The following is a 25,482-nucleotide window of genomic DNA, read 5'->3' as shown; positions in this document are numbered from 1 at the left end:
GAGATCTCCCCGCCTCGGTCTCCCAAAGTGCTAGGATTACAGGTGTTAAATACTGCACCCAATCTGATTTTTTCTACCATCAATTAGTTTTGCATTTTCTAAAAATTCATATAAAATGGAATCATACAGTGTGCACTTTTTGTGTATAGCATTTTTCACTTAGCAAAATGTCCGTATCGTGTGTGTCATGTGTATCAGTAATTTGCTCCATTTTATTACTGAGTAGTATTTTATTATATGAATACACCATAGTTTACTGATCTGTGCTCCTCCTGATAGGTTCCTGGGCTGTTGCCAGTTTGGAGCTATTATGAATAAAGCTGCTGTAAACATTCTTGTGTAAATCTTTTGTAGACATATGTTTCCTTTTCTCTTGAGTATATTTATCTGTAAGTAGAATGTCTTGTTTATAGGGTATGTCAATGTTTGGTTTTATATGAAACAGCCAGACCCTTTTGTATCATTTTGGACAAGAATTCTGGTGGCATACAATCCACAGAATGAGGAATTATGTTTACAAATGATATATTTGATAAAAGGCTATCCATAATATGTAAAGAACTATCACAATTTAAATAACCGAATTTTAAAATGGACAACATTTGAATACACTATACAGCTCTCCAAAAAAGATATATGAATGATCAATAATCATATGAAAAGATGCTCAACAATATTAGCCATCTGGGAAATGCACATCAAAACCACAATGACTTCACACCCACCGTCATTTTTTAAAAAACAAGGGTTAGTGAGGAGAATTTGGAATCCTCAGACACCACTGGTGAGAATGTACAATGGTACGGCTATCTTGGAAAAATATCTGACAGTTCCTCAAATGGCTAACCAGAGTGACCATATGACCCAACAATTCCATACCTAGGTATATACCCAAAATAAATGAAAACATAGTCCTCACAAAACTTGTACATAATGTTTATGGCAGCATAACTGCCAAGAAGCAGAAATAACCCAAATGTCCATCAACTGATAAATAGGTAAAAACAAAAGTTATATATCTGTACAATGAAGTATTATTTGGCAAGAAACAGAAATGAAGTATCGATACATGGTACAACATGAGTAACCATGGAAAACACTGTGCTAAATGAAAGAAGCCAGTCATAATAGACCACATATTATATGATGCTATTTATATGAGTGTCTAGAATAAGCAAATTTGTACAGATAGAAAGTAGACTACAGGTTACCTGAGGCTGGAGAGGAGGTGGGAGAATTGGAGAGTGACAGCTAAGGGGTACAGGGTTTTCTGGTAGAGTAATGAAAGTATTCTAAAATGGATAGTGGTGATGGTTGGTTGAATCATATACTTTATATGGGTGAATTGTGTGGTATGTAAATTACATCTTAATTTTTAAATAAAGAATTCTGGTTGTTCCATATTCTCAGTCACATTTTGTGTTTATTAATCTTTTTAATTTTAGTCATGCTGGTGCGTGTGTGGTATTATCTCCTTGTGATTTTAATTTTCATTTTGCTGGTGTCTAACCATGTTGAGCACTTTTTCGTATGCTTATTATCTTCTTTTAATTTTCTTGCCCATTTTTAAATTGGGTTTTTTTTGTTGCTGTTGTTTTGTTTTTTGTTTAGATAAAGTTTCGCTCTTGTTGCCCAGGCTACAGTGTAATAGCGCGATCTTGGCTCACTGCAACCTCCACTTCTGGCTAATTTTGTATTTTTAGTAGAGACGGGGTTTCTCCCTGTTGGTCAGGCTAGTCTCAACCTCCTGATCTCAGGTGATCCACCTGCCTTGGCCTCCCAAAGTGCTGGGATTATAGGCGTGACCCACTGTACCCGGGCTAATTGGGTTATCTTTTTATTCGTGTTTGATATTGTCTTTTTAAATTATTGTTCAATTATCTACTTCTGTTACAAATGACCCCTAAAATTTAGCAGCTTAAAGATACTAACATGTATTGTTTCTCAGAGATTCCGAGACTCAGGAATCAGGGAGAGACTTAGCCAGGCGGTTCTGGCTCAGAGTCTCTCATGAGACTGCAAAGCATTGACTGGGATTGCAGTCATCTGAATGCTCAGCTTCCAAACTCATGTTGTTGTTGGCAGGTTACAGGTCCTGCCACATGGGCCTCTCCATGGGGCTGCTCACAGTGTAGCAGCTGGCTTCCTCTGGAGAGAAAGAGCCCAGAGAAAGAGCCACAAAGACAGAAGCCACGGTATCTTGTAACCATCATCGCTGTTTATTTTATTGGTCACGTGGACCAACCCCGGTAAAGTATAGAAGATTTTACAAGAGTTCGAATACTCGGATGCAAGGATCCTTTCAGGCTGTTTGGAGCCTGGCTATCATACTTGATTTTATTTTTTTCTTTCCTCATTGCCAATCAGTCATCAAGCCATGCCAGTTATTTCTTTGAAAGATCTCTCAGATTTGTTCTATCCTCTCAACACCTCCACTGCTACCATTCTAGTACCTACCTGTAACTCATTCCAGATCTAACTTCTCTCTTGTCCCTCAACCATCACACCCTTCAATTCATTCTGCATTTTACTGAAAATAAATTTTCCTAAGATACAACTTTTGATGTATTATTCAGCTGCTAAATAATCTCACAATTGTCTATAGCTATGTTGTCCAAAAGTAGACACAGCTGACTACTGTGCACTTAAAATATGGCTAGTATAACTGAGGAACTGAATTTTTAAAAATTTACATTTAAAAACTAAAGCAGTGTTAAAGTTTTTATATTGATTACATGTTAAAGTAACAGTATTTTGGATGTATTGGGTTAGAAAAAATATATTATTTAAATTAACTTCACCTGTGTCTTTTTACCTTTTCAATGGGGCTACTAGAAAATATTAAATTATGGCTGGGGGCGGTGGTTCATGCCTGTAATCCCAGCACTTTGAGAGGCTGAAGCAGGTGGATCACCTGAGGTCAGGAGTTCAAGACCAACCTGGCCAACATGGCGAAACCCCATCTCTACTAAAAACACAAAAATTAGCCAGGCATGGTGGCACATGCCTGTAATCCCAGCCACAGGCTGTTCCTCCCAGGGCTGAGGCAGGAGAATCGCTTGAACCCAGGAGGCGAAGGTTGCAGTGGCCGAGATTACACCATTGCACTCCAGCCTGGGCCACAAGAGCAGAACTTCGTCTCAAAAAAAAAAAAAGTTAAATTACATATGCAGCACACATTGTATCTGTATTAAACAACAGTGGTCTAGAACATTCCCTTCAAACTGACTGGCTTTTAAGGCATCAGAAACGAGGCTTCACCTTAGCTACCCAACCTTATTTACCATTTACCTGCTCTTCTTCCTGTCACATGCATCTCTCCTGGATGCCTCTGAGTATATAATGTTGATGTTCTGCCACTGCTCCTCAGTCCATGCAATTCCTTATACCGGGAAAGCCATTCTTCTTTTATCTTCCTGCAAAATTTGTTCATCCTAAAGGCTCAAGTCTTATTTTTCTGCAGTAGTATTTTACTGTAACCTCTACTGAGCTCTCCTACCTGAATTTCAATTATACTTCTAATTCATAGTTCATTACTTCTCTCTCTCTCTCTCTCTCTCTCTCTCGATGAAGTCTCACTATGTTGCCCATGCTGGACTCGGATTCCTGAGCTCAATGTTCCTTCCACTTTAGCCTTCCCAGTAGCTGTTACTACAGGCACACACACTGCACCTGGCTTAAGACTTACTTCTTACGTAATTTTTTGTCTTAATTGAATGCTAATTTTCTCTCTCAAATTGTACATTCCTTGAGGATATGAACTGTATCTTATATTTTGTCTGAATCTTTCAAAAACCTAGTGCTGGGACATGGTAAGAGGGCTTACAAATTTGATATACTAATTATGAAGGAAATTTGTGTACAAATAACTTTGTTATCTTCTAACCAGTAGAAACCTGGCATTAATGTGGAAAAAATAAGGTTGTAAAATTTATTTGTCAGAATGCAAGTGCTCCTTGATATAAGTACCCATAACGTGAAAGATTATCCAGGAGCCAGCACAAGGGCTGAAGGATAGAAAAGTGACTCCCTCCTACTTTCCTTTGTTGGAAATCAATGATTGGCAATCAATGAAGGCTCTGGAGAACCTTACAAAAAGTCATTTTTGTTGGACTGAGGCCCCTCAGCACACCCAGCGCTGTCCCATACCCCTCTCCCTGAAGCTCTACCACCAGTGAACGATGTCTGAGAATGCCAGGAATGAAATGCAAGATGCTTATTTTGATTGTCCCAATAGTCCACTCCTGGAAGGACCTCTGAGATCCTGCCTTTTCCTAACTCTAACGGGCTGTGTTACCTAGTCAACTCTACTCTGCCTCCTCGTTCATGGGGTGAGTAGGAAATCTCAAGACTCAGCCCTCTACCCCTTTCACGCCTCTTGGAAATGTGCTAAAACCCACTCGTTTTCCTTCCTTTGCATTTGTGATTTTTCCAAAAATTTACAAAATGGTCTTTTGAGTGAAGACTGTATTTGACACCAACGTTCCTTGCCAAGCCAGAGCAAGGTTCTCTGACCCACAGTGAGCTCACTGGTCGCCACCCCAAGGATGTAAGCATGGAAGTCTCAGAGTTACCCCTTTGGCCAAGGCCAACTGTGGGATGCACGGATGTACAGAATGTAGACCACCTGCAAGAAGTCCCTGGTGTCATCCCAAACAAAGAGACCTGGGTCATACAACTAAAGGCCAAGAAGTAGGGCATTGTCCAACTACTACAGACAAGAACTGGGGAAAATAGAGCTTGATTCACTGACTCCAGACAGCAATGTTCATTTCAATTTATCAATCACAAAAAAGGTAGTATGGGATACTGTGAGGGCTGTAACCCAATAGCACTTAAGGGATTTACCATTCCCTCCTTTTCACTATGGGCATGAATGAGTATCCTTATGGATCCCAGGGTTTTGGAGGTACCAGCAGTTAAGTAATGAATTCCTCTGGATCCTTTCCCTTCTTTTTTGCTTCATATCCAAAGCAAGTTAAATCAGCCCTGTTGCAAGGCTAGTATTCATTAGATAAACATCAGTATGGCTATGTGATTGTTAAGACATTGAAATACTTCCAAAATGATTGGTAAATAGCCACTGCTCACTGACAGTGAGCATTTCCTTGGGCTCAAAGGATCCCCAAGAGGGTACTGATGAAGAAACCACCTGGCACCTGCCAGGTGACTGGCCATAGCTGACTACACTTGACTCCATCCCATGTGTTCACAGTGGGCCCAGATCCTTTTGGAGATGGCGCTCCTTGCGATAGTGCTTGCACACCAGAAGGGATGCATGTTGTCCATCAGGCTGTTCCTTCCAAGGCTGAGACTACCTGCTGCAGGCTGGCACACACAGACTTACCCCCAGGGCAGTTTAATGTACCATAGCTCTTCAACATTTTGAATGTTACTCTTGCCTTTTTGTATGCTTGTGCTAATAATTTTGTGCAACCCAAAGAACAGGACTGGACCACATGCATTATGGTGGCATTAATGAAAGGATCACGTAGGTTAAACTGGGAACTAAAAGTCTTTGGAAGGGGAGCCACATCTGGGGCCGTTTCTTGTCTATCTCCCTCTCTCGTTGGCCGGATGGAACCTCATGCAAACTTGTGGAATGTCTGCTTCTATTTGGTGCTTTGTCTAATCATGGAGGGGCCATTATGATCCAGGTTATGTGTTAGTGTTAGGCTCTGAAGCTTACATGGAGCCCTGGAAGCACACAGTGGGGCCACCTGTTATAGTGTTGGAATCAGAGAAAGCTTCCCAGGAAAGGTAACTGTTTTAGATAGAGAAATTCTGCACAGATGAAGCATAATAGGTGACTCCAGCATTTTGACAGTGGCACAACAGAGGTAGGGAAGAATCAGGTCTCTAGGGACTATGAAGCCTCTTTAAGGGTATTTAAGTGGAAAGATGACATAATCGGATTTGACTTCTATCAGTATCACTTTGAAGCAGGGTCAGTGGACCAGAGGAAACTGATCTCCCTATATGTTTTCTGTACCTTCATACTAACTTGACTTGCAAGAGATTTTGATTTGCTTTGGCTTGTCTGATTCCAACTCTAGCTCACAACATCATCTCATAATATTGCTTTTAAATAGTTATTTTTTACATTTCTATTTTGTTTTTATCACACTTGCTAATTGATTAATCTGTTTCTCATTTTCTGAACTCAGCAGAGCAATCTGATTAGCCTAGTGTAACTTTTTTGAGCTGTGCATAGGCCAACTTGGATCAAGAGGTCATGGAGTTTAATCATCCATTTGCATACTGGGAAAGTTCATGGGTTCCAAGATTATGTGGGTCTGGCAGGCAATTATGGCTTATTTCTCAGATCATCAACCAGTATCCATGCTTAGAGTATTTATTCAAATAGCAGCTGATCAGGATAGGAGCATTTATAAAATTGGGAAAATTTTAAATAAAGATAGTTCTGTTAGACCAAGAAACGTATGTATATATGTGCAGAAACATTTTAGAGAACTGCACACCCAAAATGTTAACAGTGGTTATCCTTGGGTGGTGGTGAAAATACGAGTGACTCACTTCTTCTCTATAATTATTTACATTTTCTATTATGTCACTTGAGACTAGATAGTTGTTTTGTAACAAAAATAAAAGTGGTTTTTAAGGAAATCAGGGAGCATTACACATATCTGCCACATTTTTCCTTATGGCTAATTCCCAAAATACCTTTTGGACAATTTTTGTCTTTACTACGTGCACTTGATTTCTAGGGAGTTGCCACTAGATGGTGAATATACTACATCAAACAAGATCGAAAGGCTTCCATTTGTTCAATAGGCTAATCCCTCCAAATGAAATTTCTTAGAAAAAAAAGTCAATACATTTTTCAACTTTGAGATATGGCATATCAAATTATGTCTCTAATAATTAAAATGAAAATACATACATAACACATTCACAACATAACACTGACATAAAGACTTAGTACTGTATTTTCCAAGAACATAAGCCTTGGTGCACAGAAATAGTACAATGTCCACTTGTAGTTTCAATATAATTTACTTATTTCTAATAGGAATGTCAAATTATCTTTATTATTTTAAAATATTCATTTTATGTAGATATAGTCTTGACCTCACTTTAAAATAAATATTTAAATTTAGCATTAAAACATTCCCAAATGAGTAAATTGATCTGTCCTACTAAATTTGATAAGTTGGTTTACAAATTCTATGATGTTCTATGAAACTAGTGTTACCCCAATACCAAAATCAGGCAAGAACACAACAAAAAAATAAAACTAGAGGCCAATATTGCTGTTGAACATAGATGCCAAACTCCTCCACAAAAATACTAGCAAACCCAACTGAACAGCACATAAAAAAGATAATTCATCATGATCAAGTGGACTTTATTCCAGGGATGCAAGGATGATTCAACATTCTCAAATCAATAAATGTGATTAACCACATCAACAGAATTAAAAACAAAAACCATTTGATCATCTCAATAGATGCAGAAAAAGCATTTGATATAAACCAACATCCCTTTATGATAAAAACTCTCAACAAACTAGATACCTCAAAATAATAAAAGCTGTATATGACAAACCCACAACCAATTGATACTCATACTGGAAAAGTAGAAAAGTAGGAAGCATTCCCCCTAAGAACTAGAACAAGACAGGGAAGTCCACTCTCACCACCGCTATTCAACATAGTACTGAAATAACTAGTTAGAGCTATCAGGCAAGAGAAATAAATAAAGGACATCCAAACAAATTATCTTTGTTCATTGATGACATAATCTTATACCTAGAAAATCCCAAAGACTCCTCCAAAAGACTCATAGACTTGATCAACAACTTCAGTAAAGTTTTAGGATATAAAATCAATGTACAAAAATCAGTATCATTTTTATACACCAAATATTTTCAAGCTGAGAACTAAAGCAAAAACTCAATCCCATTTATAATAGCCACAGAAAAAAAAAATACAATACTGGAGTATATTTAACGAGGTGAAAGATCTCTACAAGGAAAATTACAAAACACTGTTGAAAGAAATTATACATAACACAAACAGACAAAAAAAAATCCCATGCTCATGGATTGAAAGAATCAATGTCCTTAAAATAACCTGCCCAAAGCCATCTGCAGATTCAACACAATACCTATCAAATTACCAATGTAATTCTTCACAGAATTAGAAAAAAAACTGTCCTAAAGTTGACATGGAACCAAAAAAGAGCCCAAATAACCAAAACAACCCTAAGCAACAAAAACAAAGCCAAAGACATGGCATTACATTGCTTCAAATTATGCAAGAAGGCTATAGTAACTAAAACAGCATGGTACTGGTACAAAAAAACACACATAGATTAATGGAACAGAATACAGAACCCCAAAATAAAGCCATATACCTACAACCAGCTGATCTTTGACAAAGTTGACAAAAATAAACCATGGGGAAAGGGCACCCTATTCATTAAATGGTGCTAGGAAAATTATCCAGTCATATGAGGAAGAATGAAACTGGACCCTTTTCTCTCACCATATACAAAAATTAACATAAGCTGATTAAAGACCTAAATGTAAGACCTGAAACTATAAAAGTCCCAGAAGAAAACCTAAGAAATACTCTTTTGGACATTGGCCTAGGCAAAGAATTTATGACTAACACCCCAAAGGCAAATGCAATGAAAACAAAAATAGACAAATGGGACTTAAACTAAAAAGCTTCTGCATAGCAAAAGAAATAATCGGCAGAATAAACTGACAACCTACAATATTACCTAAATAATGAGGCACCTTATATTACAGAAGGACATTATTTAACAAATTAAAAGACAGTATAATCACCATATCAGAGATCTATTTCTTATCTCCTCTTGCCCTTTCAGTCTCTTGTAGAAACTATTTGCAAATTATGCCTCTGACAAAGTGCTAATATCCAGAATCTACAAGGAACTCAACTCAACAAGAAAAAAACAAAAAAATCCCATTAAAAAGTGGGCAGTTCAGGAGTTTGAGGCTACACTGAGCTATGATTATACCACTGCACTGTACACTAGGCAACATAGCAGGGCAATCTCTTGCCAAAAAAAAATAACAAAAAAAAAAAAGGTTGGTAAAGGACATGAACAGACATTTCTCAAAAAAAAGACAAATAGGAAGCCAACAAACATACGAAAAATGCTCAACATCACTAATTTTCAGAGATACGCAAATTAAAACTACAATGAGATATCATCTTACTCCAGTAAGAATAGCTATTATTAAAAAATTACAAGGCCAGGTGCAGTGGCTCACGCCTGTAATCCCAGCACTTTGGGAGACCGAGGCAGGTGGATCACAAGGTCAGGCGATCGAGACCATCCTGGCTAACCTGGTGAAACTTCGTCTCTACTAAAAAAAAAAAAAAAAAAAAAAAAAAAATTTGCCAGGCGTGGTGGCAGGCGCCTGTAGTCCCAGCTACTAGGGAGACTGAGGCAGGAGAATGGCGTGAACCTGGGAGGCAGAGCTTGCAGTGAGCCGAGATAGTGCCACTGCACTCCAGCCTGGGCGACAGAGTAAGACCCCGACTCAAAATAATAATAATAATAATAATAATAATAATAATAAAATAAAATTATAAAACAACAGATGGTAGCATGGATGTGGAGAAAAGGGAGCCCTTATATACCATTAGTGGGAGTGTAAATCAGCACAATGTCTATGGAAAATAGTATGGAGATTTCTCAAAGGACCTACCATTCAACTCAGCCATCCCACTACTGGGCATCTACCCGAAAGGAAAGAAATCATTATACCAAAAAGCCGCCTGCACTTGTAGGTTTACGATGGCACTATTCACAATTGCAAAGTCACGGAGTCAACCTAAATGTCCATCAATGGAATGAATGGATTTTTTTTTAATGTGGTATATATACACCATGGAATACTATGCAGCCACAAAAAAGAATGACATCATGTCCTTTGCAGCAACATGGATAGAGCTGGAGGCCATTATCCTAAGTGAAATAATTCAGAAACAGAAACTCAAATACTGTATGTTCTCACTTATACATGGGAACTACACCAAGGGTACACATGCACATACAGATGAAAATAATAGATACTGGGGACTCCATAAAGGAAGAGGTTGAGATGGGGGTGAGGGTTAAAAAAGATTTACCTATTAGGTACAATGTTCACTATTTGGGTAATAGGTATGCTAGAAGCCCAAACCTTACTGTTATGTAATATATCCATGTAACAAATCTGCACATGTACCCCTGAATCTAAAATAAGTAAATACACTTTTTAAAAGAGAAAAAACAACCCAATTCTCTGATATTAGCAAGTCCCAGGGAAGTGTAATCAAGAAGATCCTCTGTAAAAATTATGGCCATTAAGTTCCACTGGGTTTCCCTGTAATTGTTTGTATGTATGTATACATAACAATAATAATATGTAAGTAGTATATAATTTTTTTATAGTATGTTACAATATGTATATACTTCCCTCTGATGGACCCTAGATTCCTCAATATTTGCTACTTCTTTCAGGAAGGGGAAATAAAAGCAAATGAGTGTTGAAACGGTATGTTTTTCCACTTACATGGGAAAATGTTGAGTCCTTTTCAGTCTCATTTATATTGTCTTGGTATTTAAGTGGCTGAGGCTTTCTACTATTCTAAATACTATATTCTCTTTTCCTATGGCAGATAAAGAAGGAGGTAAGGAAAAAGAAAATAGTAAACATTGATATTCTGTTTTCTGATATTCACCTACTAGGTTCAGAAATCCTCCTTTGAAACTCTTGCCTCAAACTCCTAAATTAAAAAGGAAAAATGACTCATCCCACAATACTAGTGGTAAAATTAATTTAATTTGTATAACTTCTGCCTACATTTAGGAGCAAAAAAACCAGAGCACAAAGACAGTAGAAGGCAAGACAGCAATGTTTTTTGATATGTGTTATTAAGATTCAAAGTTGCAGGGCACGGTGGCTCACGCCTGTAATCCCAGCACTTTGGAAGGCTGAGGCGGGCAGATCACGAGGTCAGGAGATCGAGACCATTCTGGCTAACATGGTGAAACCCCATCTCTACTAAAAATGAAAAAAAAACATTAGCCGGGCGTGGTGGCATGTGCCTGTAGTCCCTACTCAGGAGGCTGAGGCAGGAGAATCACTTGAACTCAGGAGGCAGAGGCTGCACTGAGCTGAGATTGCACCATTGACTCCAGCCTGGGCGACACGGCAAGACTCTGTCTCAAAAAAAAAAAAAAAAAAAAAAAAATTCAAAGTCAAATAATTTTCATCTGATGAAAGATTTATGATAAATGGTAATATCAAAGCTTTTTTTCCCCCAAGTTTGAAAACAAATTACACAGCTGCTGCTGTACACCGTCTCCCAGACTCCGGAGTATTTTGAAGTCAAAACCTCTGTACTCACCCGTAGATAAGATTATCTAAATAAATGAAGAATGGAAGATCAGAGATGCAGTGAAGTAAGTGGTGACAGGGAATTAGCCTCCTCTTCCTCATCTTGGTATCAAGCAGTGGGTCTCTAACTTTCATTTAACTCCTTGATCCTCACAGAAGTAACTAATAACTGCATTTGTTGCTATTTCCAAGATAAAATTTAACCACATATGTCAAGTAATATGTGGTTGACCCTTGAACAACACGGATTTGAACTGCGTGAGTCCACTTACAAGTGGAGTTTTTGCAACCAAACACAGATCAAAATTACAATATTTGTGGGATGTGAAACCTGCCTATAAGGAGGATTGAATTTTTGTACACACGGGTTCTGCTGAGCCAGCTGCTGGACTTGAGGATGCTCGGATTTTGGTATCCATAGTGGGAGGATTTTGGTATCCATATTCGAGATCCTGGAACCGAGTACCCTGTGGATATCAAGGGGTAACTGTATTTAACCTTTCTTCATGACCTCGTGGAAAGAGTAAAAGAAGGAAAAAATGTGTATGAGGGAGTAGGGGGGAGGGGGAATGTTATGGAGAAAGGAACTATGTGAACTAAGTTCCAAAATAACTTTCTGTTCTTTCTGACTTTCCAGTGTTTTCTTTCCATTTATAAGAGCTCATTTGTGGAAACTAGATTAATCACAATAAGTAAACATTTCACTGTTGGCACATTCTATTACAAGACTTGTGAAAAGCATTTAGGATCAAATACTCAATACATATGAAGGGATTTGAAAGTTAAAATTGTTTTTAAGTTGTGACGTGTTAGAGGTAACAGTACAATCCCATTTTCCCAAATATATTTAAAATGTCTCTACAGTGTTACCCAAATGACACACCTTATATCACAGAAGGAAATTACTTAACAGATTAATAAGACAGTATAATCAGCATATGAGAAATCTACTTCTTGTCTCCTCTTGCCTTTCCAGTCTCTTGTTGGCTTAAGTTTTTACCAGAATGATTTGGTAATATGAAGTGTGGAGGAGATAGAATGGGTGCGGTTTAGGAAAAGAATTTGATTCTGTGTATTGGACATTTTAAAGAAGGCTCTTAAAGCTCAACTTTTAATGCTTAAGAAATTAAATGACTTTTAAATGCACAATTCCCTATGAAATTAAATACATACTCATACTTGCCACAAAATATTGAAAGATAGACTGCCAAAATGTTCCAAAAATAAAGCTAGGCAAACTTATTCAAAAGCAAAATACACAAAACAGGGTAAGCAATCAGGATGTAAATATTCAACACAGCAAAGTATGCAATAAAATTATTTTACAAACTAAAATGTATCAGAGAGGATCCAAGAATAAGTTGATTTTAGAGTGGTCTGTGGAAAACTAAAGTAAACAAGAAAATATCTAGGGAAGTTTAAGAATGGGAGGAAATGAGTCATTGATAATATGCTTGCTCCAGAGGATAACCTTTGTACCAAACAGCAGAGAACTGACATCTAATCAGCAGAGGTTGGCCTTGGCAGTTTACGAAGGAATGTCTAGAAGAAGCACAGGGAAAGGCAGTCCAGTGATCCTTCCCTGAATTTTTTACTCTTCGATGTCAGCCTTTAATTGCCTTGAGATGGGGGAATTCAAATACTAAGGATCCATGAACTCCAAGGCTTTTGCATTTACTATATTTAACATCTGGGAATTTAGTAAACATCACTTCTGTGAAAAGGTAAGTAAAAAAAAAGATAATTTCTATTTTATGAAGTTTAACATATATGCAGCACGTGTGTGTGTGCATATGTGTGTGTGGATAGAGTGTGATAAAATAAAGATGAAAACTCAAGGCCCAATGAAAGCTTTTAGAGAGATGCCTATATTTCCATGCCTTCATGACTGTAAATATATCCGCTATGACTTATACTAGAAATTTATCCTTTGCTTTTGATATCTCAGCTACTTGTATCCCTCAGGGCCACATTCTACTTCCACTAGTTTAATATGGGTTAGTAACCTGGCACTGTACCTTAAAAGCACTCAGAGTTTTAAATGTTCTACCACAAATGTTAAGGATTCCTTCCCTGAATCATAAATATGCTTTGCTTTCATTACAGTTATTCAATCTTTTCTAAGGCAGGTATCAATGATTTATATTAGTTAATGGTTTAAAAGGAACACAAAAATAAGATTGTGCAATATGGAATTAGGAATCTCTTACAACTATATCAGTTCAAGTCTGGTCCTTGTTGTGAGTCAACCACATTTTTAAACTACCTAATAGCCTATGGTCAAGTCATTTTTACATATTCTTAACAAAAGAGATATAGGTGACAAGTGCTGTAAAACTATTTTATTTTCTTTGAGACAGGGTCTTACTCTGTTGCCCTGGCTGGAGTGCAGTGGCACAATTTTGGCTCACTGCAACCTCTGCCTCCTGGGTTCAAGCGATTCTCCCACTTCAGCCTCCCAAGTAGCTGGGACTACAGGCACATAACACCACGCCCGGCTAATTTTTGTATTTTTTGTAGAGATTGGATTTCACCACGTTGGCCAGGCTGGTCTCGAACTCCTAACCTCAAGGGATCCACCTGCCTTGGCCTCCCAAAGTGTTGGGATTACAGGTGTGAGCCATCATGCCCGGCCTGCAAAACTTATTATAGTCCAGTGAGCTACAGTCAATACCCATTTCAAGTTTCCAGTAGCTGATTTCCAGTTATGAGGTGAAGCAATGGCAAGCCCACAGTGCTGATCTGCGTGACAGTTGGTAACTTCAATTCTAGTTTGATGTGATTGACATGATTGAGGAAAGGATATGACTGAGTCCAGAAAGGTTGAGAGTTGCCTACCGACATTGCTACCATTCACCCTTCCTTATTCTAGAGGCCTTGGCTAGTGTGTCATTAAAAAATGTATTTTGAAGGAATACTTCATGACAATGAAGTGCTCATATGTAGTGATTAGACAACAGTTTACAAAACAATATGTTTAGTAATATTTGGTAAAAACAATACAGACAGACAGAAGACTGGAAAGTTATACCCCAAAATGTTACAATTATAGTAGATAGAGTAGGTTTTATTTCCTTCTTTATACTTTTTCACATTTTTCAGTTTCCACAAATTTTTATTCATAATGCACTACTTATTTATTTATTTATTTATTTTTACTTTAAGTTCTGGGATATATGTGCAGAACACGCAGGTTTGCTAAATAGGTATATGTGTGCCATGGTGGTTTGCTGCACCTATCAACCCGTCACCTGGGTTTTAAGCCCCACATGCATTAACTATTTGTCCTGATGCTCTCCCTCCTCTCAACCCCCCTTCCCACAGGTCCTGGTGTATGTTGTTCCCCTCCCTGTGTCCATGTGTTCTCATTGTTCAACTCCCACTTATGATTGAGAACATAAGGTGTTTGGTTTTCTGTTCCTGTGTTAAGTTTTCTGAGGATGATGGCTTCCAGCTTCATCCATGTCCCTGCAAAGGACATGATCTCATTCCTTTTTACAGCTGCATAGTATTCCATAATGCATATGTACCACATTTTCCATATCCAGTCTATCATTGATGAACACTTGGGTTGGTTCCATGTCTTTGCTATTGTGAATAGCGCAATGCATTACTTTTATAAAGACGCACAAGTCACTTGAAAAGAGTAAATACATTTCACCTCAAGGTATAAATATTAAAAATATTTTGAAAAAGTGAATTTGAGCAGGAAATTACCCTATTGTTATTAAAATGCTATGCCATGGATACAGTAATCCAAAGAAGGATGAATGAAACTAAAAAGAGGATCCAGAAATATGGCCTAGCGCATAAAAGAAGTTAATTTATGATACATCAATCATCACAGAATCGTGGGAAAAAATGTTTGCTCAATAAAACGTAAATAGTAAATAGTAAAAAAAATTTGAGGAAATATAGATGAATATTGATTTGATCTTTGGTTTAAAAAAATCTTAGGCATATAAACAATAAAAAAATCCAGAGATTTGACTAAATAAAAACTTTTTAAATTTTGTAAATAATAAAAACACGTAAAATTAGAAGGCAAACTAAGAAAAAGTATTTGCAACAAATGTGAATAAATGTTGTGACAAATGATTAATTCAATTGTTAATTGGATTAAACAAGATAAATAATAAGACTACAATATTGCTACTCTGTGGACATCATGAAAGCACAGACATAATGTATTATTCATTATTTAGACTGTTAGCATAATGATCAGAACATAATGCAAGGAATTATTATGTATTGACGAATTGAGAAACGGTCAAACATGAAAATGTGACTAAAAAAATGCAGAAGGTGGTGGAGGAGAAGGGAAAATATTAATGGCCAAGAGACGTGGGAAAACATTCTTTCAGTAATGAAAATGCAATTGAAGGTATGATGAGAAGTCAGGAGAGGTTTTTTTGGCATCGTGTATGTGGTGACAGATGCAGTAATGAGATGGACCACATCTTTCACAGTGAGGAGTGTCTTAAATAGTGAGGAGTGTCTTGAATCATATTGTCAACTGAAATTCTAGGAATCTAACCTAAAGAGATATAACAGACACTTGGTATTTAGGAAGGGTATATCTTCCAGACTCTTGGATTTTCCAAATGTCTGTTTTCACACTGTGTTCCAAGGAGCCCTGGGGTTCTGCAGAGGCATCCCAAAGTCAGCTTCAAAGATAGGAAGAAGGTTTCTCCAATGCTGCCTCAACCAGAGCAATTTGGCATTTATCTAATTTTTATGTTAGATTACATATAAGAACTTTTTTTCTTAAAGATTCCACTGAAAACGTCAAAATGTGGACACCACTGTACGGTATATATAATTTCTTCAATAAAATGCAATGGAGCGTTACTTCTCAAAAACTACCGGAGAAGTGGAGAGTAGTCAGAGCGTTATAATCCCAAACACTGGCCTCACAGCATGAATTTAAATCCCTGTTTCAGGAAATGTGTAAATCACTCTATAATTACCTTGTAAATAGTCAAAGGCTCGGATATGAAATCTGAAAATATCCAGGGCCTGCTGCAATAAGGATAAAAGATTTGTGTTCCGTGATGATCAACTGTGTCCTTTGATATATTTAGTCTGTCATAACAGGAAAAATTTCCACTCAGATGTTTCAGCTGAAGAGATTTTACTGAGGGAACTATTTATAGAAGTTAGGGTTAGGGTTGGATGAAAGGAAACAACAAGAAACATGGAGGTACCCACGAGTTAGCACAGCTAGGCCTGAAGAAATAAGGGGAGGGAATCATGTCAGTAGAGCCCAGTGAAGGCTGGCACAGTGGAGCAGGGCTGCCTTGCAGGAGGAGCCTTCGAGGGACAAAGCCACCACCAGAACCCAGCCAGAAGCAGGAAAAGAGGTGGTGAGACATATCCTAACCTTTTTTCCTTTTCCATCCTCCAAGCTACTGATGGTGTTACCCATTCGTCAAAACCAACTGGCATGAGACCCCAGCTGGAATCGTTTACGAAAAATTCCACCTTCTGAGGCACAGAGTCTAGCAGAGAAGAGCAGAAGATGGCACTAGAAGACAACAAGTGGAGAATAACCAGCATACTTATAACAGTGAAATATAAGTGCCCCCTCATCTGTGGGGGATACGTTCCAAGACCCCTCATGGATATCTGAAACTGCCAATAGTACTGAACCCTATATATATGATGTTTTTTTTCCTATACATACCTATCTATCATAAAGTTTAAGTTATTAATATAAATAAGGCACAGTGAGAGATTAACAACAATTACTGCTAATAAAATAGAATAGCCAGGCACAGTGGCTCATGCTTGTAATCCCAGCTCTTTGGAAAACCGAAGAGCTGGGAAAACTTGAGGCCAGGAGTTCCTGGGCAACAGAGTAAGACTCCATCTGTACAAAAAATTAAAAAATTAGCTGGGCGTGGTGATGAACACCTGCAGTCCCAGCTACTTGGGAGGTTGAGGCAGGAAGATCACTTGAGCCAAAGAGTCTGAGGTGTGGTGAGCTATGATTGCACCATTGCACCCCAGCCTGGGTGACAGAATGAAGCCCTGTCTCTAAAAATAAAACAGAAAAGTAAAATAAGATAGAACAGTTACACAAATATATTTTAATAAAAGTTATACACTGTGGTCATAACTTTTGCAGTTTGAGGTACAACAGCAAAACTAACATGAATTTCTTTTTCCTTCACAATTTCACAGGTAGAAGATTCATTCTTATCATAGATCTTAGCGACCTCAGCATAAGGATTTTTTTCTTTCCTTAATAATTCAAAAACTTTCGCCTTTTCACTTAAAAGAAGTACTTTATGACTATCTGGAATTTTTCATTTAACATTTTCAGATCTTGGTCGATCCTAACTGAAACTTCGGAAGCAAAACCACAGATAAGCGGAAACTACTGTACTGGGAACTCAGATGTTTGATAATAGAGGAAACCTTAACTAAATAATGATATTAACCATTCTGCAATTAAAGTGCTCAGAAGACCATTATGTAATTAGGGAGTACAGAAGAGAGAGCAACCAACTACTTGCACAGATTGTAATAAAAGATTTTCCCAAATTAACAAATGAGGTGCTTTGTTGTCCCCCAAGCAAAGTTTCTTATATTTTTGCTAATTATATAAACTATACATTTCATCATGGGAAACACATACATAAAACAAAAAACAAATATCTACAATTCCATCCCCTGCTCTAGACCACTATAAATATCTGTTTGTATCTTTCCAGATTTTTTTTCTATGCACTTATATACACATGATTATGTTGTTTTGGGGATCACACCGTATTATTCTGTAAACTGTATTTTCCACTTAATACATCATAAATACTATTTTATGCAGTAGATACCACTCTCCAACATTTTAAAATTTTAACACTTTTTAAAAACTTGCCTCCGTGTATCTAGTTGTAACTAATTTTTATTCTCAGACATTTAGTTTGGTTTCTCTTTTGGCCATTACCAAATGTACTGTGATGAGATTTTACATTTTAGGGGTGATATAGTTTGGATGTCCCATTCAAATTTCATGTTGAGATAGACTCCCCAGTTTTGGAGGTGGAGCCTGGTGGGAGGTGTTTGGACCATAGGGGCGGATCACTCATGAATGGCTTGGGCCATCTCCTTGGTGATAAGTGTGCTCTCACTCTGAGCTCACAGGGATCTCATTGTTTATGTGGCTCCTCCCCCCTCCCTCCAACTCCTTGTTCCTGCTCCCACCATGTGAGACACCTGCTCCCCATCACCTTCCAGCATGATTGGAAGCTTCCTGAGGCCTCCCCAGAAGCAGATGCCATTATGCTTCCTGTACAGCCTGCAGAACCATGAGCCAGTTAAACCTCTTTTCATTTAAATTAACCAGCCTCAGGTATTTTTTTATAGGAATGCAAGAACAGCCTAACAAGGGTGGGGGGAGGGAGGGCAGTTTTTAAACACACACACAGAAGAAAAGCAACAGAGACAGATGTGGCCTTCAAAGCACAAAGTATTTGCCATCCGACCTTTTATAGAAAATGTTTGTATTATAAATTTCCAGGAATGTAATTTTTGAGTCAAAGTGTGTGAACATTTTTGAGGCTTTCACTACATTCTGTCAAATTGCTCTCCAGAATTGTTGAGCCAATTTATACCCTTCTCAGTAATGTCTGAGTTTTTTCAGTTGCTACACATCCTACCCCAAGGGTCACTGGCTAAAATTACTAGCTCTGAGTATTATTTTATTCTCAATTTGATGGTGCGTTAGTGTTTTAAGTTTTCACTTCTCTTAAAAATGTTTGGCCATTTACATTTTTCTCTCCTGATAACGAATTTGCATTTTGCTCATTTTTAAGAGGTTACTTTTTCTTTCTAAGTCCTCTTTAATAAGAATGTTACGCTTATCTTTCATGTATATTGCAGATTTTTTATAATTTTTACTTGTTTTTAAATTTTATTCTATGGGGGTTTTTTTTGTTTTTGTTTTTTAGATAAAAGAAGTTAAAAGTTTAACAGTCAGATCTGTCACTTTTCCTTTGTAATTTCAGCCTTTGTTTCAAGCTTAGTTTGAGATTAAAGCAATTCACGTGTATTTTCTCCTTGCCCTTTTAAGACTTAAAAACATTTAAATCTTTTAATCCTGTTCAAATTTAGGGTCTGGGAAACGTTTTAGAAGGATGAATAGGTAACATTACGTTAGTCTTGGAGTCAGATTGCTGGGTTCAAATTTAGCCTCACCACATACTACATATTTGTGCAAATCTCTTAAACTCTTTAAGTATTAGTTTTCTGGTTTATAAAATGGAGATAACATTTACCATAGGGTTGATGTAAGAATCAACAGTTATAAATCGCAGAAAGCACTTAGCACAGTATCATTAGCTATTATTATAGCAACAAGAGAATGCTCTCCCAGGCAAAAGCAGTAACATGTATAAAGGTGCAAATGTATGAAATCTGTTTGCATATTCAGGAAATTAGATGTGGTGTAGTAAAATGAGGTGTAATATTGAGGGGTGATTGGTCTTGAATGAGTTGCTTAGGAACTTGCTCTTGATATTATCAGAGATTGGGAGCCAATGAAAGCTTTTAGGCAAGCAAGAAACCCTCCAGATGTGTGGTAGCAAAGTGGAAAATGGACTAGATTCTGCCAGGTGCAGTGGCTTATGCCTGTAATGCTAGCACTTTGGAAGACTGAGGTGGGCGGATCCCCCGATGTCAGGAGTTTGAGAACAGCCTGGCCAACATGGTGAAACTTCATCTCTACCAAAAATACAAAATTAGCTGGGCATGGCATGTGCCTGTAATCCCAGTTACTAGGGAGGCTGAGGTGGGAGAATCTCTTGAACCAAGGAGGCAGAGGTTGCAGTGAGCCAAGATCATGCCAATGCACTCCAGCCTGGGCGACAGAGACTCTACCTCAAAAAAAGAAAAAGAAAAGAAAAGAAAATGTACTAGATTCATATCCCTTGCTCCACCCTGCCTTCCCCAAATTTAAATTCCTGCTTCCTAGAGGCAAATTCTTTCACCTTTTATGTCTCTGGTATTTATCTCCTTACTTTTAAGAATCATGATTAAATTGTTTCTTGATTTTGCCATCATAGATGTGATTATGAGGCTAATTAACAGTAACCCTAACCAGCTCTGAGAATGGACCTAAGAAATGAACGTGAGAAAGAAAGTAGAAGCAGCCCACTTGCTAGGGAGTGAAAGCCAGAGAAGGGTGGGAGGATGCGGGGAGAAACCGTGTGAAGTTGGAGACCCCAGGAGCAGGCTGGGAGCAGTACCATGAGTTCCATTCAAGAAGCCAAACGTTTTAAGCACCATTTCCTGGAGTTTGCCAAGTTGAGTACTGCCTCAGCCTCGTTTCTTGGTGGTTCCTCACTGCTGAAGAGGACCAAGTGTTGACAACTCAGTGAGGCAGTCTCAGCTAGTGTAGAAAAATGTAGCTAAAAAGTGCCAGATAGAGCTTTAAGCAGAGCTTCCCAAATGGATGCCATGAAACGAATGACAGGGATGCAGACACAGCATGGGTCTTCTCAGTCCTCCAGGTGCAAGGGCCCACTCGCCTTCTGCAGGAGCAGCCTCTTCTGTTTACCCCCATTTTGAGCCTTGTAATATCATCCTTTCCTACCTGTGCCAAGAAGTGAAAAGGTGTGCGAAGCGCCGCTTTAGAAGGCCCAGTGCATTCACAAACATCAGCTTCTGGGCGAGACTGTTTGGCCTCTTCTACTTAAAAGCTTTGTGTTGCCTTTTTAAGGTTTCTATTCCCCCACCCCCACCCCGCCCACCAACACCCATTCCTACCTCCATCTACGGTTCAAAACCCAAACCATCCTTAAGGCACACTGTATCACAGCATCAAAGGCTGGAGAGAGATGAGTTCCCCACCCTTGATGCGCTTCCTGTCCAGGTGACCCGAGGCCCACTGCTTAAGCGGTAAGGCCCAGAGACACTGCTGTGGCTTGAGGAACATCCAGTACACCTGGCATTTCCATTAGAACACTGGGACCCGGATACCACTGGCAGGAAGTCCATCTTCACAGCTGCCAACCCATCTGTCAAACCCGCAGTCCCCTTTGAGAGTACAGATGAATGGAGGAGGAAAATTTAAAAGTGAATTCGTGGGCGGCGACAAGGAAACAGCAGCCGTGGCCAAGCAGACCCCAGAGCCCTTCCCTTCTTGGCCCTCCCTCTGAATCATCGCGCTCCACTTGTGACGTCGCGGACGCCCGGCTCCGGCAGGCGTGGGGGGCCCGCGCGTCCCGGGAGCCCCGAGGCGGCAGCGCGCGATTCCATGCCGCGGTGCCGCGGGAAAGCCAGGGGCGGAGGCCTGGCTCAGGCAGAGCTCGGATCCGGTGCCGAGCCGAGCGGGACCGCGCGTCGTCCGCGCTTCGCCTTCGCTCGCTTGACCTCCGCCGTCCTCTCCAGCCCTCGTCCTCTGGCCGCGCGTGCGGCCGCACGCCCAGCGCCTCTAGCTTAACCCCGCGCCCGGGCCGCGCCTCCTCCTCCCACTCCTCCTGCTCTCCTCCCCCGCCGCTTCCGTTTCTCGAGGGAAAGGCTGCTGCCTCCTGCTCTGTCCGCATCCCCTGCTTAGGTAATACGTTTTCTTCCTTACGCCACCCGCCACCGGGTCGCCGCGCCGCTGCCCCTCCTTCTCGGATCTGGGCCCCGGGCTGGTGAGCGGCGCGCGCCGTCGCCTCTCCGCGGGTAGGTGAGTCGATGGCGCCGGGAGGGCTCCTCGCCTCTGCGCGCCGGCCTGCGAGGTCCCTGCCCCGGCAGCGAGGCCGCCCCGGACCCGGCCCGGCCAGAGAGGAGCTCGCGAGTCCCGCGGCGCCCTTGGCCCTGCCGGAGCGGCCCCGAAGGGGATGGGGGGCGGGAAGAAAGGGTGGCAAACAACGATTTAAAAAAATCTAATCATTAGCATTTGTAGGACGAAGCAGCTGATCTGACAGTTGTCCAGAGCAGTGGCCCAGCTGCAACAGGTAGATGGCGCAGCTGTCAGTGGCCTCTTGGTCTCACCCTTGGCTTTGAGAGATGCTTCTGAGTGTCCCTAGCTGCCGGCTACCTCCAGTGACCTACTTGATGAGTGTAAAATAAACATGATGGGACTATATTTAGAAAAATATTTACTTCCTTGCTGTTAATTCTCTCTGCATTTTGAAAGGTGGTTTTGTGAGGCGTGCATAATTAGTTGGTGTGTCCAGAGTGGTAGCTGGAAAAAAATATTTAACCTGGGTTTGGCCCTATCATGTAGACGGTTAGGCGCATGTGTGAAAGGAAATGCTTACTTTAGTGCATCTATGAAAAACACTTATAAGAAACCACGGCGTGTTTTTTGGAGATTTCTCGTTTTAAAGCTATTTTTAAAGTGTTGAATAAGCAGAAGTTTGCCCACTGTATGATGGTGTTCACTTCAAAAGAACAGTGGGTTCAAAGCATGGACAGGCCACTTAAGTGGATCCCATCTGTTGAGTAAAAGATTTTTTAGCCCTTTTACTCTGATTCCTAGCTTTGAAACCAGAAAAGTTGATAAGGATCAGCCTTGCTCAACTTGATAATAGTATAAGGATGAAAGTAATCCACTGAACTACTCTTGACTGGTGTATTAGCTAAGTGATCTCATTCTTACCTTTTTCTTTATTTTGAGACGGAGTCTCGCTCTGTCGCCCAGGCTGGGGTGCAGTGGCGCGATCTTGGCTCACTGCAAACTCTGCCTCCCAGGTTCACGCCATTCTCCTGCCTCAGCCTCTGAGTAGCTGGGACTACAGGCGTCTACCACCACGCCCGGCTGATTTTTTTTTTTTTTTTTTTGTATTTTTATTAAAGACGGAGTTTCACCGTGTTAGCCAGGATGGTCTCGATTTCCTGATCTCGTGATCCGCCCGCCTCGGCCTTCCAACGTGCTGGGATTACAGGGGTGAACCACCGTGCCCCGCTCATTCTTACCTTTTAAAGTAGAGAACATAAGGGCAAAAATACAGGCAATGGAATAATTCATTTTTTCAATACAGATATTTGTTTCCATTCTTAGGTAGAGCCTACTTTATTTTTAAGTTTTTATGGATTTTTATACTACTTTTGAAGTTAGCTCTTAGTCATGAAGAGAATTATGTCAAATACATAGAGTTACACTGTACTTTTTGTGTAGAATAAGCTACCACTTTTCAAGCTTTTGAACTAAACCACCACTTGCTTGGAAATTGCAGCTTTCACTAATGCCCTTTAAAATGATATACTTTATTATAGATTTAAATTATAGCTTTACTTGTTATAGTCCTGAAAAAAATGAAAAGATAATTTCTTGTTTGACTTAGAAGGCCTGTGAGACAAAAGTTATAAAGGTTATTATATATTTATTTTACTTTTTAATTCTGTCTCTAATAACAATTAGAAAATGTCTCATTCTATTTCATGTTATACAGAAATTGCTTAAAAGATAATTATGTTATATAAAGTGGTCAGTGAAAACAAATGTCATCTTCATTTTTTAAAGGTGAGGATGGTATATATAAGCACTTTTTCCAGATGTGAGTCCTTATGAATGTTCTTGTTAAGATACTTTGAATCTTGTAATGAAGTTAATACAACTATGTTAATGTGTTTGTTTGGCTGAGAGCTTAGACATAAAGGCTCTGGCTGGCATGGTGGCTCACGCCTGTTATCCCTGCACTTTGGGAGGCCAAGGAGGGTGGATCACTTGAGGTTAGGAGTTCGAGACCAGCCAGGCTGACATGGTGAAGCCCCGTCTCTAGTAAAAATACAAAAATTAGCCAGGCGTGATAGCAAGCACCTGTAGTCCCAGCTACTTAGGAGGCTGAGGCAGGAGGATCCCTGGAACCCAGGAATCAGAGGTTGCAGTGAGCCCAGATCGTGCCACTGCACTCCAGCCTGGGCGACAAAGTGAGACTTCATCTCAAAAAATAAAAATTAAGTTAAAATTTAAAAAATAAAAGTTCTGTTTCCCATCTCCTGTGATTGATGTTGTATACTGTTTCTCAAACTTGTCTGATTGTAAAATTCCTCAGGGTAGTAGGCAAGTGGGGGAGCGGGTAGAGTATAAAAGCGGTTCAAAAGATTCCCAGATTGCAACTTGAGACTTCCTGGATTAGAATTTCTAAGAGAAAGGAGATATTTCAAATAGACAAAAATGATAAAATTTTAAAATAGTCAACAACAACAAAAAAAGGTGAGTTTGGGAAATGCAGGTGGGAAATGACTATTGTTGGAATGAATAGTTGCTATAACTTATTAGGACTCCTGTACATAAAATGTTCAAATATGGAAACTATGATTTTATTAATATGATGATGCCACTCATTTAGGAAATCTGAAACTTTTATATTTTTTTCTGGTCAACTTTCTGCTGATCAAATTTAGCAAACATATTTTTGTCTTTTTTATGTGGTATGTAATGTTAATTCAAGTTCTGGAATGTGATAAGAGCATTTTATTAATGGATGACTAATGCAGATTACTGTAGCTAGTATCCACAGCAAAATATTGTACCTAATAATTTCTCTTTCTTTTTTTCTTTTTTTCTTGAGAAAAGGTCACACTCTGTCATCCAGGCTGGAGTACAGTGGTGTGATCATGGCTCATGCAGCCTTCACCTCTCAGGCTCAAGCAATCCTCCCACTCCAGCCTCCCGAGTATCTGGGACTACAGGCACGTGCCACCATCCCAGCTAATTTTTAAAATTTTGTAAAACTGAGGTCCCACTATGTTGCCCAGGCTGGTCTCAAACTCCTGGGGGCTTGTGACATCCTTCTGCCTCAGCCTCCCAAAGTGCTGGGATTACAGGTGTGAGCTGCTGCACCCAGCCTAATTTCTTTCATATTATAGATATATTTGTTACCTTTTCCATGTACCTGATTAAACACAGGTAAGGCAGGCATGCAAATTTGAATACCTTATTTGTAGCTTTCTTTCTTTTCTTTTTTTTTTTTTAGACGGAGCCTCACTCTGTTGCCCAGGCTAGAGTGCAGTGGTTCGATCTCAGCTCACTGCAACCTCTGCCTCCCGGGTTCAAGCGATTCTCCTGCCTCAGCCTCCCAAGTAGCTGGGACTACAGAAGCCGCTACCACGCCAGGCTAATTTTTTGTATTTTTAGTAGAGATGGGGGTTTCTCT

At 39.5% G+C, this 25,482-nt stretch overlaps 1 protein-coding gene and 1 long non-coding RNA gene across 5 annotated transcripts in view; both read left to right on the top strand.

The window, feature by feature from the left end:
- The first annotated feature begins 12,913 nt into the window (after positions 1 to 12,913).
- LOC115893224 lies at positions 12,914 to 17,928 on the top strand. The gene is made up of 3 exons (XR_004053200.1): positions 12,914 to 13,110; positions 16,795 to 17,029; positions 17,573 to 17,928. It is a non-coding gene; the product is annotated as an uncharacterized LOC115893224 (long non-coding RNA).
- Positions 17,929 to 21,544: 3,616 nt separating this feature from the next.
- Positions 21,545 to 25,482, top strand: part of INPP1 (inositol polyphosphate-1-phosphatase) — a 29,258-nt gene continuing 25,320 nt past the window's right edge. The window contains exon 1 of one of the 4 annotated variants that reach the window (XM_010379748.2): positions 21,545 to 21,947. The gene's annotated coding sequence lies outside the window, so the exon portion shown is untranslated. Of the gene's footprint in view, positions 22,065 to 25,482 lie in introns of all 4 variants that reach the window. The other 3 variants (XM_030916576.1, XM_010379749.2, XM_030916575.1) reach the window with 3 other exon arrangements.

Source organism: Rhinopithecus roxellana, chromosome 14 (genome assembly GCF_007565055.1).
Source record: "Rhinopithecus roxellana isolate Shanxi Qingling chromosome 14, ASM756505v1, whole genome shotgun sequence".
Classification (NCBI taxonomy): domain Eukaryota; kingdom Metazoa; phylum Chordata; class Mammalia; order Primates; family Cercopithecidae; genus Rhinopithecus; species Rhinopithecus roxellana.
Note: the sequence above shows the minus strand (reverse complement) of the source record. Positions and strands in the feature narration are given on the sequence as shown.